Source organism: Bufo bufo, chromosome 6 (assembly GCF_905171765.1).
Source record: "Bufo bufo chromosome 6, aBufBuf1.1, whole genome shotgun sequence".
NCBI lineage: Eukaryota > Metazoa > Chordata > Amphibia > Anura > Bufonidae > Bufo > Bufo bufo.
The window spans coordinates 31459273-31472771 of record NC_053394.1 but is presented as its reverse complement, the minus strand read 5'-3'; the positions used below and the strand labels follow the sequence as shown (position 1 = coordinate 31472771).

The 13499-nt window shown below is 47.7% G+C and overlaps 1 protein-coding gene across 1 annotated transcript in view; it reads left to right on the top strand.

The window, feature by feature from the left end:
* The window catches only part of SLIT1 (slit guidance ligand 1), a 292661-nt gene that overhangs the window by 10538 nt on the left and 268624 nt on the right, over positions 1-13499 (top strand). The gene's annotated exons all lie outside the window — the stretch shown is intronic.

The window sequence follows — 13499 nt, the reverse complement described above, 5'->3', positions numbered from 1 at the left end:
TGAAAAACGCACAATATAGAGCTTGCTGCGATTTTCACGCAATGCACAAGTGATGCGTGAAAATCACCGCTCATGTGCACAGCCCCATAGAAATGAATGGGTCCGTATTCAGTGCGAGAGGTGAACGCATTGCACCCGCACGGAAAACTCGCCCGTGTGAAAGGGGCCTCACTGTTGTGTACAGGGTTAGAGCCACAGATTAGAGACGACTGGTAGAGCTTTCGCCCTGTACTGTCTAGGATACCGCGCTCATCTCTAGAAAGCATTAGATCAGAGCTGGACAGGTCCCAGGTAGTCGCATCTCCTAAGGGTAGGGTCAGCGTCCATATTACAAATCCAACACACGTTCAACTACAAGATCCACAGTGGAGATCCAAGGCGGACACCAGGACTTCTGCAATGGATCCCTACAAGGACAAGTGGGACGAATCTGATGGATTCTCCTTGCAGAATCCACAGGAATAACTACCATGCTGCTCACTTTTCCACGTGGAAATTTGGCATAGCATGTGAAGATGGTGGCAGAAAGCCCATTCAGATGCATGGGATGCAGATTGTCCTCAATGTGTAAACTTTTACGTCGATGCCTGCGTTTTTGGGTCGTTCCTTTCTGAAAATCCATGAAAGCCACCAGAGATAACTCCAGGATTGTCCTATTTAGCCACGTGACCCCTAACCCTGTGGGCAGTATTGGACTGGGGTGCCTAGGGCCCACCAGTAAATGTTATTTTGGGGGCCCACCGTACGGATACATTCAAATATTACCTTCTCACACAGCAGCAAGATGCTACCAGATGACTGAATATGGAGGTCGCCGCAGCAACTTTGCGAAGGTAGATCCTGGGGAGAAGAGGACACTGGCTAGCTTTCCTTTATACCTAGAAGTCATCTCCGCTCTGATAGTGTCTATAATAATAAACTGGGGAGTTTCTATAATAATCTATTATCAAGTCTTTTATGTGAACATAGGCTGGTTGAGGGGCTGCACAGTGAATATATGTATATAGGGGGTGGGAGACTAGGGGCCCACCTTGCTCAGGGGCCCACTAGGGGATTCACCTGTACCCCTGGGGGCCAGTCCGAGCCTGCCTGTGGGCCCTGACCTCTGGCCAGCCTTAGTTGGGACATGGAGTTTGATCTTCGGCTTTTAGGCCACATGCCCACAACTGTACGGACTTAGTGGTCCACGGATCCGCAAAATACGGATACCCGGGTATGCAACCCCTAATAAAGAATGGACAAGAATAGGACACGTTTTAGAATTTGTGGAACGGCCACATGGATATGGACAGCGCACGATTGACAAAAAAGAAAAAAAACTGATCAGACGCAACCCAAAAATACGATTGTGTACATGAGGCCTTAGGCACCACCCATCACGGATGCGGAACCATTCACAATTCCAGAGATGCGGAACGGAGTCACGGAACGCCGGGAGCACTACGGAGTGCTTCCGTGGTGTTTCTTTCCGTTGTTCCGCTCCGCAAATAAATATGACCTGTCATATTTTTTTGCGGTGCGGACAGACCACGGATGTTACCCGTGCATTGGGGACCGTACAGCGGCCGTGTGCATGAGGCCTTACTTTGTCATTCGGATTAATCCACGAGCAGCCGGCTGCTGACACTGAAGGACCCCTGATAGCCGGGTGACCGGGTCCATAGTGCTGCCCTTGTTGTCCAGCCGCCGCCTCGCATGCCCCATTTTGGTCAACGCTGACGTAAGATCAGCGGAGAAATTCTCGTCCTGTTTTCCGATGGCGGAAGGTAATTGGCCAATTAACCCTGTTTGTTTTATAATAAAATGTAACGGTCGGAGTCGGGTTTCTTGTGTTATTTCTGGAGTTTTTGTCACTTTCTGTTTTATTTGTAAATTTGGTTTCAAAAATGAAACGTAACGGGGGAAAGAGAAAGGGTGCGGGGTACGCGCCAGTTAATGGGGGGATTGCAGGTAGCACATAACGCCCCTTGTATTAACTCCATGGACCGCTCCTAACCTGTGCCTGCCAATGAATGGCATCTGTTTATTGGGACTGAATGGGGGACTGTCTTAATTTGGCCAAGGCAGGTCGTGGTAGTAATTAGTAATGAATCATTGTCAACGCAAAGGGCCGTAAAGTATTCTCCATGGAGAAAGGGAGGCATAAGGCACGCAGTGTCTCATTCCACAGTGGTGCCACTAATTGAGTTATGACGGCCGTGTCCCTGTCAATGTCCTGCGTGATATTCCTGATATTCTAGTTATGAACCAGGAGGATCAGGATGAACAGTCGGCTTCGCGGTAGATCCTGATTGGGTTTGACGTTGTGCAGGAGGTGGATACATTTCAATATAACATGTAATCATCTCCAGTAAATTGTGGATGCCGTGTATGGGGATGTAGACTTTACTGTAGTTATGGGAAGGGTTTAGTATATTCACCGCAGGTTGTCCGCGAGGACGACCTACCCCCTGTATCACCTGCGGTAGAGCGTCTACGTAGAAAATCATGAATAAAGTCATGTACGGAGCGTTCGCATCGTCTCCGGAGATGAATGGATTCACTAAACCTAACACTTCGGTGTAGAAAAGCTCCTCCAGTTTTCCATCTCTTGCTGGAGCGAAATCTGGCGTGAAGCTCATTAGCAGAGCGGACCGCGGCCACTTTTCCATCCATGTATCAAAACTGGAGCGAGGGGCGTAAAAATGCAAAAAGTTGTAAAATCTTTGCGCAAGCGAGTGCAAATAGTCCTAATCTAGAATTCTGGACTGAAGGCGTGATAAATCTATCCCGTGTGGCTCGTCTTCTACATCGCGGGCTCCAGGATTTCAGTAGCCGAGTTCTATTCTATGTCCGGTTTTCCTCTCTTTCCGCCAAGGTGTCCATCAGTCTGTGACGGAGATGTGAACGAAGCCCAAGGCTCTGCGCTCGTGTGCATTAGGGCTTCTGGTAATAACCGTAAGGCCACTTTCACACAACCGTTTTATTTTATTTTTTTCCGTTTACGGGCCGTTCTTTTGCTGTCCGTATACGGAACCATTCATTTCAATGGTTCTGCAAAAAAACAGAATGTACTCTGTATGCATTCCGTTTCCCTATTTCCGTTTTTCCGTTCCGTTGAAAGATAGAACATGTCTTACTATTGCCCATAAATAACGTTCCATGACTCAATTCAAGTCAATGGGTCTGCAAAAAAAAAACGGAACACATACGGAAACGCATCCATATGTCTTCCGTATCTGTTCCGTTTTTGCGGAACCATCATTCGAAAATTTTATGCCCAGCCCAATTTTTTTCTATGTAATTACTGTATACTGTATATGCCATACGGAAATGGAAACAGAAAAACAGAACAACACCGCAAAACACTGAAATAGCCAAAGCTGTGACCGTTCCAGCGCACACCGGACACCATGACTTCTGTTCATAATGGAAGCTATGATGTTGTGTAACGTGTCCGATACACGGCGATCTCAGCCCGATACCCATAGCGCAACCAAGAATCGCTGTGTGTTACTGCAGGCATTGAACTGAATAGGGTCGCAGTGCAACTCGCAAGTCGCTGCGACCCTAGAATCGCAAAGAAATCCAACGACAGAAGTCATGAGGATAATGGCTGATGTGCGACACAGCGATCCTTGGTTGCGCGAAGGTTATCTGGCCAAGACCGCCCTGTAGCTCCAGGTTTATACAGATGCCCTTTCCCTCAAGGTTCTGTTCACATCAGCATCGTGGCTTCTGTAGTGGATCCATCACGTGGCGGACACTGGCAGAACCCGCCGGACCTCATTACGTTTCAATATCTGCAATCGAGCCTCCGACGCAGATGTGAACATGAGAAGAGCCGTCCCCTCTCCTGACATGTCTTTAAATACTTGTAACAACAATTACAACATTGCAGCGTGCTGTTCTTCTGTTATTCCTGTTGGAAATGTATCCCTCAATTCTCAACTGGTTGTTACCATTCCCCCTTGGTTAGAGGGGGGTGTCCCTGCACAGTCAGCCGTCATTGGACAATATCAGACTGGGCGTGGGCGCACCCCTAACTGGTAACATCCAGCTGTCCATTTGTGCATTCATTTCTAGGAGGAATAATGGAAGAAAGACACAGCAGACACAGTACAAAGATGTTCTGGAATTGTTACACGAGGGGACAGGATCTCTTTAAGGGGGTCCGGCATTTGTATGCTCCTACCGGAACAGATCCTGATATTAGTGACCTTGTATCAATACTAAGTGGATGAGACCAAATGTCACCACCTCGGGGACCTGTGTCCTCTGCCATCAAGAACCATAAGTGTACCAGAAATGGTGTGCGCCCCCGTGGCCGTGCTGCGGCCCGCAATGCACGAACACCCACCGTGGGGCAGCGCAGCGGATCGCGGACCCATTCACTTTAAAGGCCGTTCCGCAAAAAGATAGGACATGTTCTATCTTTTTGCGGAACGGAAGTACGCGACAAAACCCTACAGAAGCACTCCATAATGGTTCCGTTCCACACCCTTCCGCATCTCTGGATTTGCGGACCCATTGAAGTGAACGGGTCCGCATCCGTGATGCGGAATGCGGTCCGCAATACGGCCACGGAGCGCACACGTTTGTGTGCAATAAGCCTTAGGGCTCATGCACGCAAAACACGGATCCGCAACAAAAACGGATGACATCCACGTGATGTCCGTGTTGCATCCTTTTTTTTTTTTGCGGATCCATTGTAACAATGCCTGTCCCTGTCCGCAAAACAGACAATAATAGGACATGTTCTATTTTTTTTTTTTTGCGGAACGGACTTGCGAACCTACGGAAACTGAATGCACATGGGGTCATTTCTGTTTTATTTTTTGCGGACCCACTGAAGTGCAAAAAAAAAAAAAAAACGGAACAGAAAGAAAATGCGGTCGTGTGCATGAGCCCTTATGGCGCAGCACAGGCTTCATGGTTGATGATTGCACATGTAGGCACAGATCTGCTCTGCCAAGGCAAACATGGGCCTCATCCTCATAGGTGAGAGTCTAACCAGCACGGGCATCACTGCTCTTGAAATTCGCGGTAGGTTCCTGGCTTTGCTGTGACGGATACTGGCGGCCGCGGTTCTTTTCTTCAGTGCTGATTCCGGTGTGATTGTCTTGGACCGCCACTTGCCCCAACCGTTGCAACGAGGACTGTCACAGGGCGATGAAGAATTTCTCTCCTCGGCTTTGTCAGGCGCGAGGCTGCGCTTTCTTCAAGCTGAATTCTAATTTCACAGAGTCCTGGCAGGATAATTAAAAAATCAACACCGATTACTCGGTGGCTACAATTGCTGCTGGTTCCCATTTCCTAAGGCTGGGGATTTTTTTATTTTTTTTCCCGTCTCTGTTTTGACCAGGCAGAAGTTGCTGTCTGTATCTCTGAGGGGACGCATTTGCATGCTCCTGCCAGCTGCCTCCTTGGCAAAGCTTTGATTCTCCGAGGAGGACGACAGACCTTCCAGCCTCTGGGTTCAAATAGTAATTGCCAGTGACTGGAAGACACGGGCGATTAGAGATCAGACAATGGCCGATAAAATTCAGGTTTTTTTGCCGAATGCGAAAAAGAATGAAACGTTGACACCGACAACAATAAAAAATAGATTGTTAATAGATGAAGCCGTTGTGTTGGTTCAACTAATATTTCGCGGATGGAGGCGGCAACGATGGCGCCGAGTCAGGTCATTTGTCGCGCGCAGGTCTTGGTGGCAGTGGGGACATTTTATTATTTATTTAATATATTTTATTTGTTTATAAATTTACTTTGTATCAAAGTGAAGTTTTTGCAATGATACAAACAGATACGAATAGTGAGACGTAAGGGTTCATCAGGGGCAATAAATCACGGAGATTTTCATTTTAAAAAAAAATGCATTAGATCAAAAAATTCAAGGAGTTGAAAACACATAAATCAAAATTACTCCAAACCACAATTAAGATTGATGAGAAAATAGCGAGGGTCTTACCACAGTCTGTGGGGCAGGCCTTACCTCTGGGTCTGGGGAGTGTCTGTCGGATAAGAGTACTTTCACACTGGCGTTATTCTTTTCCGGCCCTGAGTTCCGTCCTAGGGGCTCAATACCGGAAAAGAACTGATCAGTTTTATCCCCATGCATTCTGACTGGAGAAGAATCCGTTCAGGATGCATCAGGACGTCTTCAGTTCAGTCTTTTTGACTTTTCAGGACGGAGATAATATCGCAGCATGCTACTGTTTTATCTCCGGCCCAAAAAAACGGAAGACTTGCCTGAATGCCGGATCCGGCATTTTTTTTCCATAAGAATGTATTAGTGCCGGATCCGGCATTCAAAATACCGGAATGCCGAACCCATCCTTCTGGTCCCGAAAAAAAAAAGGTGAGCAAAATAAATGCCGGATCCATTTTGCCGGATGACACCGGAAAGACGGATCCGGCATTTCAATGCATTTTTCTGACTGATCAGCCATTTTTAAGACTGATAAGGATCCTGATCAGTCTTACAAATGCCATCAGTTGGCATACGTCTTTCGTTGCAGCGACGGAACTTCTTGCCGGATCACTCTGCCACAAGTGTGAAAGTAGCCTAAGGGCAGCCCGTGGCGGAAGCTTTCTCTCTCCTTTTGCTTCTTTTTTTTTTTTGCACTAGTTACGCTTAAAGGGGTTTTCCGGCAATTTATATTGATGTATAAATATCAGATTGGTGGGGGTCCGACACTTGCTACCCCCCCCCCCCCCCCCCCACCAATCAGCTGTTTTTGGCAGCCGTCAGTTCTGTTCGCTGTTTTGTTTCTGGTGCCATTGGCTGCCAAAAACAGCTGGTCGCAGGGGTGCCAGGTGTCGGACCCCCGCCGATCTAATATTGATGACCTATCCTGAGGATAAGTCATCGGTATCCACAATCTGGAAAACCGCTTTACAGAGCACCTGTCAGCAGAATCAACCCTTTTACAACAGCATATATCCTATCCATAGGTGTCTGATAGTCGGAGGTCTGACCGACAGGGCTCCAGATGATCACTAGAATGGAGTGGTGGACACACATGGGCGCTGCTGCTCCATTCATATCGATGGGGCTGCCAGGGGCAGATGACCGCCCGTAGAGTGTGGATGGGGTGACAGCGTTCCACTAAGACAGGAGACATGGAACACCCATGATCAGTAGCTGTCCCAGTGCTGGGACCCCCACCAGTATAACCGTTACCCCCTATCTCCCAGTGCTGGGCCCCCCACCAGTATAACCATTACCCCCTATCTCCCAGTGCTGGGCCCCCCACCAGTATAACCGTTACCCCCTATCTCCCAGTGCTGGGACCCCCACCAGTATAACCGTTACCCCCTATCTCCCAGTGCTGGGCCCCCCACCAGTATAACCATTACCCCCTATCTCCCAGTGCTGGGCCCCCCACCAGTATAACCGTTACCCCCTATCTCCCAGTGCTGGGACCCCTACCAGTATAACCGTTACCCCCTATCTCCCAGTGTTGGGACCCCCACCAGTATAACCATTACCCCCTACTGCTTCATTTACCGCTATGGGACTGCCGAAAATATTTTCAGAACATGTCATAGTGTCCATTATAACAGACGTTATTCCATGACATTGCAGCTTATTTCCTCCTCTAGCAATGCAGCGCAAGACTTAAACCGCGTGAACGTCCCGATTCCAAAATTTGGGTTGTGTGACCGGTCTTCTGCTGGAGGAATTGACCCCCGTTCTTGAAAATGACAGTAGTGCGTGGCATCCTCGGCGGCTGTGTAAATGTGTGTGTGTGATCATAGGTCGCTCTGTAGTACCCCGCACACAGCCCGCAGGAGAAGGAACCTCGTGTTAGCGGCTTGTGCCGGGATCCGCAAGACATTTTGCGATGATATATTCCGTAGCAAGGCCAGATTCAGGCAACTTTCACACTTGCGTTGCTGTTTTCCGGTATTGAGGTCCGGCAGAGGATCTCAATACCGGAAAAAAACATTTCCGTTTAGTCCTCACGCTTTCTAAACGGAAATAGATCCGTTCAGGATGCATCAGGACGTCTTCCGTTCCTGCAGCATTGCGTTTTGTGACCGGACGTAAAACCGCTGCAAGCTGTGGATTTGCGTCCGGTCATAAAAACAGGAAAAAAAAAACAGATCCGGCGCTAAAAACAATGTTAGGTCAATAGTGACGGATCGTTTTTTTTTATGGAGCATAAAAAAAACTGATCCGTCGCCCATTGACTTTCAATGTATTTGAATCCGTTTTTTTTCTGTTTTGATTTCACACAACCGGAACGGATGCCTCCTGATAATGCAACATCAAAACGGATCCGTTTAATTCCGGTATTGAGATCCTCTGCTGGGAAAGTGTGGAGGTAACCTCAGACAGACATTCCAATTTCCGTCCGCAGAGCATGGACATATCTATAGCGTCCGGGGTGCGTGAGTTTTTGGAGTAAAAATGTCACACGACCCCTTTTTTTGTGACTTTTTGAATGGCCGTGCGAGTATTGTGTCTTACAGGCATTTTTGCGGATTGTTGAGGTTGTGGCAGGGACCAGGGGCGCACTACCAATGAGGGCAGGTGATGCGATCGCCTCAGGCAGCACCAGGTAGGGGCAGCCGAAGGGCCATGGACTGAAGGGAAGGGGTTAGGTTAAGAAATTGGCAATGGGGGGTTGGGCGCTGTTTCATTTTTAACCTCAGGCAGCAGAAAAGCTAGGTGCGCGCCGGGGGCTGGGCCGAGGTGATCGCCTCACCTGGCCTCATTGGTGGTGCACCCCTGTTTGGAGCCATATTGTTCCTAGGGGGGAGTGAAGAGTGCCTACGACACATGCACTTGACCCAGCGAATGCGCTCTGCGTCCCGCTCCTCTGCTGCAGCGCCCGCTCTGTAGCGCGGGGCTCATCTCGTGTCATTCCTGTTTTGCTGCAGTCATGCAGAAATCTTTAGATAAACTTGAAATGATCGCCTCTGGTTCAGTGCACTTTGTAATGAAACTCGTGCTCCAGTCCTGCATTGCAGCATTCGCCCACCGCCAGCGCGCTCGCCCACACCTCACGGGTTCTGCTCCGTGCCATGAAAGCCGTCCTCTTACCACTTAATCTTCCTAATCAGCCTGGATGCTTCTCGCCTCTGCTTCCTCTCTCACTTTCGTAAGACGTTATTATTGTGGCCTTCCTTCTGTTGGGTTAACCCATCTGCTGCCAGGGAGCAAACACATGAAGGGTTAAAAGAGTGTTTAAAAAAAAAAAATATATATATATATATATATATATAATAATAAATTTTAAATTATTACAAATATTTTTAAGGGCTCATGCACACGAACGTATTTTCTTTCCGCTTCTGTTCCGTTTTGTTTTTTTGCTGACCGTATGCGGAACGATTCACATCAATGGGGCTGTAGAAAATACAGAAGTTACTCCGTGTGCATTCCGTTTCCGTTTGTCCACATGGCCGTTTTGCAAAAAAGTAGTGCATGTCCAATTATTGTCCGCAAATCACGGTCCGAAGCCCCATTCAAGTCAATTGGTCCGCAAAAAATACGGAACGCACACGGAACACATCCGTATTTTGCGGATCCATACTGTAGAAATGCTATGCCCAGCTCATATTGCTCATGTGTTTGGTGATTAATAGGTTACTGTTTCTGTAGACGATCCGCAAAAAAACAGATCAAATACGGAAACCATACGGATATGTTTTGTGCAATTTTGGAACAGAAGAGGACTTAAATCAGAGGAAAAAAAACCTCAGATACTGAACAACGGATCAGTGAAAAACGGACCGCAAAACAACAATGGTCGTGTGCATGAGCCCTTAGGCATCCTTTTTTTTTTTCTGTCCGGATTGTATCCAGATTCCATGCGTTTTTCACGTGCGTTAATTTTTTTTTATAAATAAAAGAAATCTACATCTCCAGCAACAATCACTGAAAAACGCACATTGCATCCGCGTGCCTTCCGTTTTTCACGCAAGAGCTATGGAGTCAGAGCTGTGTGAAAAACAAACAATATAGAACATGCTGTGTTTTTTGTCCTGAACGCAAAGTTGATGCTTGTACAAAGAACCAGTGAAATGAATGGGTCAGGATTCAGTCCGGGCGCTATGCGTTTGCTACACGTATCACCGCTGGAATGAAAACTCACTCGTGTGAAAGAGGCCTAATTATGCAATGAATATGACATTTCACATAAATTATTATCACAATGTACAGTCAATAAAAATAAAGTATTGTTTTTTATCTACATTTTCCTCCCTGGTGGCGCCCCCTGCTGTTCATCCATCCAGTCCACCTTCTTCTGCATTTAGTAGTGGGCAGACATGCTCAGTAGCTTCCCTTCCTCCTACCAGTGCCTCCATAGTGAATACTTTATAATTCATAGAGGTGTATATAGCTCTATCTCTCTATAGGTAGCGGAGCGGGAAATTGTGGGGGCGTTACATACCATGTGTATCTCCGGGGCTATATAAGAGGGACTGTTGTCTATGCAGGAGAGGAAGGGGTTAACAGGGGTGATGCAGGTGCTTGATGGTCACCTGGGATGAGCTGTATCCAACCAAACCCATGATGCACTTCTCCTTCCCCTGCTACAGCTTCCAGCCCCGCCCCTAACAACGCCCAGCTAGGTTATAGCTCCTCCCACCCAGCTAGTTCCATAGACACTCCCCTATCACTTCCCCGCCCAGGGAAATGACATCACAGGAAATAAGAGAGAGCTGCGTGGACATGGTCATGTGATCGCAGCCAAGAATGGGAGATAGGAGTCGGGTGGCCAGACGTCCGGCTTCAGGCTCCCTGTCCTCCGTCCGGCGCAGGGCTGTCCACCCTTGCAGTAGCTCACGCTCAGACAGCAGCACTGCGCCGTCTGAGCGTGAGCAACTAACCGAGGCTTCTCTCACCCCCAGTCAGTCACTAGAGCCGCAGACATGGCTCCCTGAGGGGGAGAGAAGCCCCCCGGCTGCCCCAGCTCACCTTCCCCTCAGAAACTTCTTCCCTCTCCTCCCCCTGGCGGTGATTGGGGCGTGGCTTCACAGATGTGGGGGCGTGGTTTATCGGTTTGGGGGCGTGGCCGGTAAGGCTTTCACAGGACCGTATGGCTTTTTCAGTGTTTTGCGGTCCGTTTTTCACGGATCCGTTGTTCCGTTTTTTTGTTTCTGTTCCGTTTTTCCGTTCCGTTTTTTCGTATGGCATATACAGTATACAGTAATTGGGCTGGGCATAAAATTTTCAATAGATTGTTCCGCAAGAACGGAACGGATACGGAAGACATACAGATGCATTTCTGTATGTGTTTCTTTTTTTTTTGCGGACCCATTGACTTGAATCGAGCCACGGAACGTGATTTGCGGGCAATAATAGGACGTGTTCTATCTTTCAACGGAACGGAGATACAGAAACGGAATGCATACGGAGTACATTCCGTCTTTTTTGCGGAACCACACAGAGTGCTGTCCGCAGCTTTTGAAGTGAATGGGTCCACACCCGAGCTGCAAAAACTGCGTCTCGGATGCGGACCCAAACAACGGTCGTGTGCACATGAGGCCTAATGGCTGTTCATCCTCTGCTCCTTCCAGTGGGGGGGGGGGCTCAGTTGTGCATTTCTCTGGACGGTCATTGACAGCTGCTGTGGGGAGGCGGCCGGGGCTGGACGCGCAGGACGCGGGTCTGTTTTTCCAGCATTGCGCCTTGGAATGTTCTCTTCATGTGCATATTAATAATGGCTTAGACAAGCGACAGCTGCGGCGCAGGTAGACACCGTGTAAATGTATCGGAGACATCGTCTTCTGCTGAGCGCCATATGACTCAGACATAATGATCAGCATCTCTGGGATTAGTCCGGAGCGCTCTGTGCGGCCGAGAACAGCCCCCTGCGCCGCCACTTCTTATACATGAGACGTTTCACCGCAGATAGAACCGAACCTCGGACGAAAGATCCTTCTGCTGAGAGGACGATATTCCTTTAGGGGTTTTTTGTGGCACTTTTGTATTTTAGTGGCATTTTCTGCACTTTTAGGCCTCATACACACGACCGTTGTTTGGGTCCGCATCCGAGCCACATTTTGTGCTGCTCAGACTCGGACCCATTCCCTTCAACGTTGCTCCGTTCCGTGGCCCCGCAAAACAAATACATGTCCTATTCTTGTCCATTTTGCTAACATGAATAGGCATTCCTATCATGGGCCGCCCTTTCCGTTTACGCAAATTGCAGAGCGCACACTGCCAGCATTTGTGTTTTGCAGATCCGCAATTTGCGGACCACAAAACACGGCACGGTCATCATGTAGCCTTAGGGCTCGTTCACACAAAGTTTTATACGGGTTGTTTATTTTTAGTTCCATATACGGTCCGTATACGGAACCATTCATTTCAATGGTTCTGCAAAAAAACCGGAATGTACTCCGTATGCATTCAGTTTCCGTATTTCCGTTTTTCCGTTCCGTTTAAAGATGTCCTATTATTGCCCACAAACCACGTTCCGTGGCTCCATTCAAGTCAATGGGTCCGCAAAAAAAAAACAGAACACATACGGAATGTCCTCCGTATGTCTTCCGTATCCGTTCCGTTTTTTCAGAACCATTTATCGAAAATGTTATGCCCAGCCCAATTTTTTTCTATGTACTTACTGTATACTGTATATGCCATTCAGAAAAACGGAATAGAACCGGAAAAACGGACCGCAAAACACTGAAAAAGCCATACGCTCGTGTGAACAAGCCCTTAGTATTATTTTTTGGCACGTGTATTTTTAATGGCATTTTTTTGCACTATTTTAGTGGCGTTTTCTTTACTTTTGTGTTTTTAGTAGCCTTGTTTGCACATACCCATGTATAGATGTTAGATGAAGACATCTGATGTCCTTGAAAAAATCAGCCCGTGTTTCATCCGTGAAGATGTCCATGTGTCCGTTTTTTACTCTCCATGTGTCATCCGTATTCCACGGTTGCTGCTCTGCTGAAAATTAATTTCCAGAGCATCTCCTATCAGTGGTCAGTTAAAAACGGATGCAACACGGACAGATGGCAGATGGCATCCGTGTTGTGTCTGTGATGTTCACTGTCCCATAGACCAAAGTAGTGCGTGTCTCCGTGATTTTTTTCACTGTCCCACAGTCGGTAAAAAAATACAAATGTTTGAACAGACACATTAAAATAAATGGATATGTGTGATGTCCGTGGAATCTGCGGACAGCGCACGTCAGTGAAAAATGGGAATGTGAACAAGGCCTTAGGGCTCATGCACACGAATGTATTTTCTTTCCATGTCCGGAAGTTACTCCGTGTACATTCCGTTTCCGTCTGTCCGTATTTCCGTTCCGCAAAAAAGTAGAACATGTCCTATTATTGTCCGCAAAATACGTAACGCACACGGATGTCATCTGTATTTTTTTGCGGACCGCAAAATGCATACGGTCGTGTACATGAGCCCTTAGGTGGTGTTTTATGGGGCTCAATTTTTATTTGGCACCATTTGCACAAAATTTTTGTGCAATTTGGGTTTTAAGCCCACACCCAAAAAGCGGAGATGGCGTTTGCCCCAACAGATTTATCATTTATGC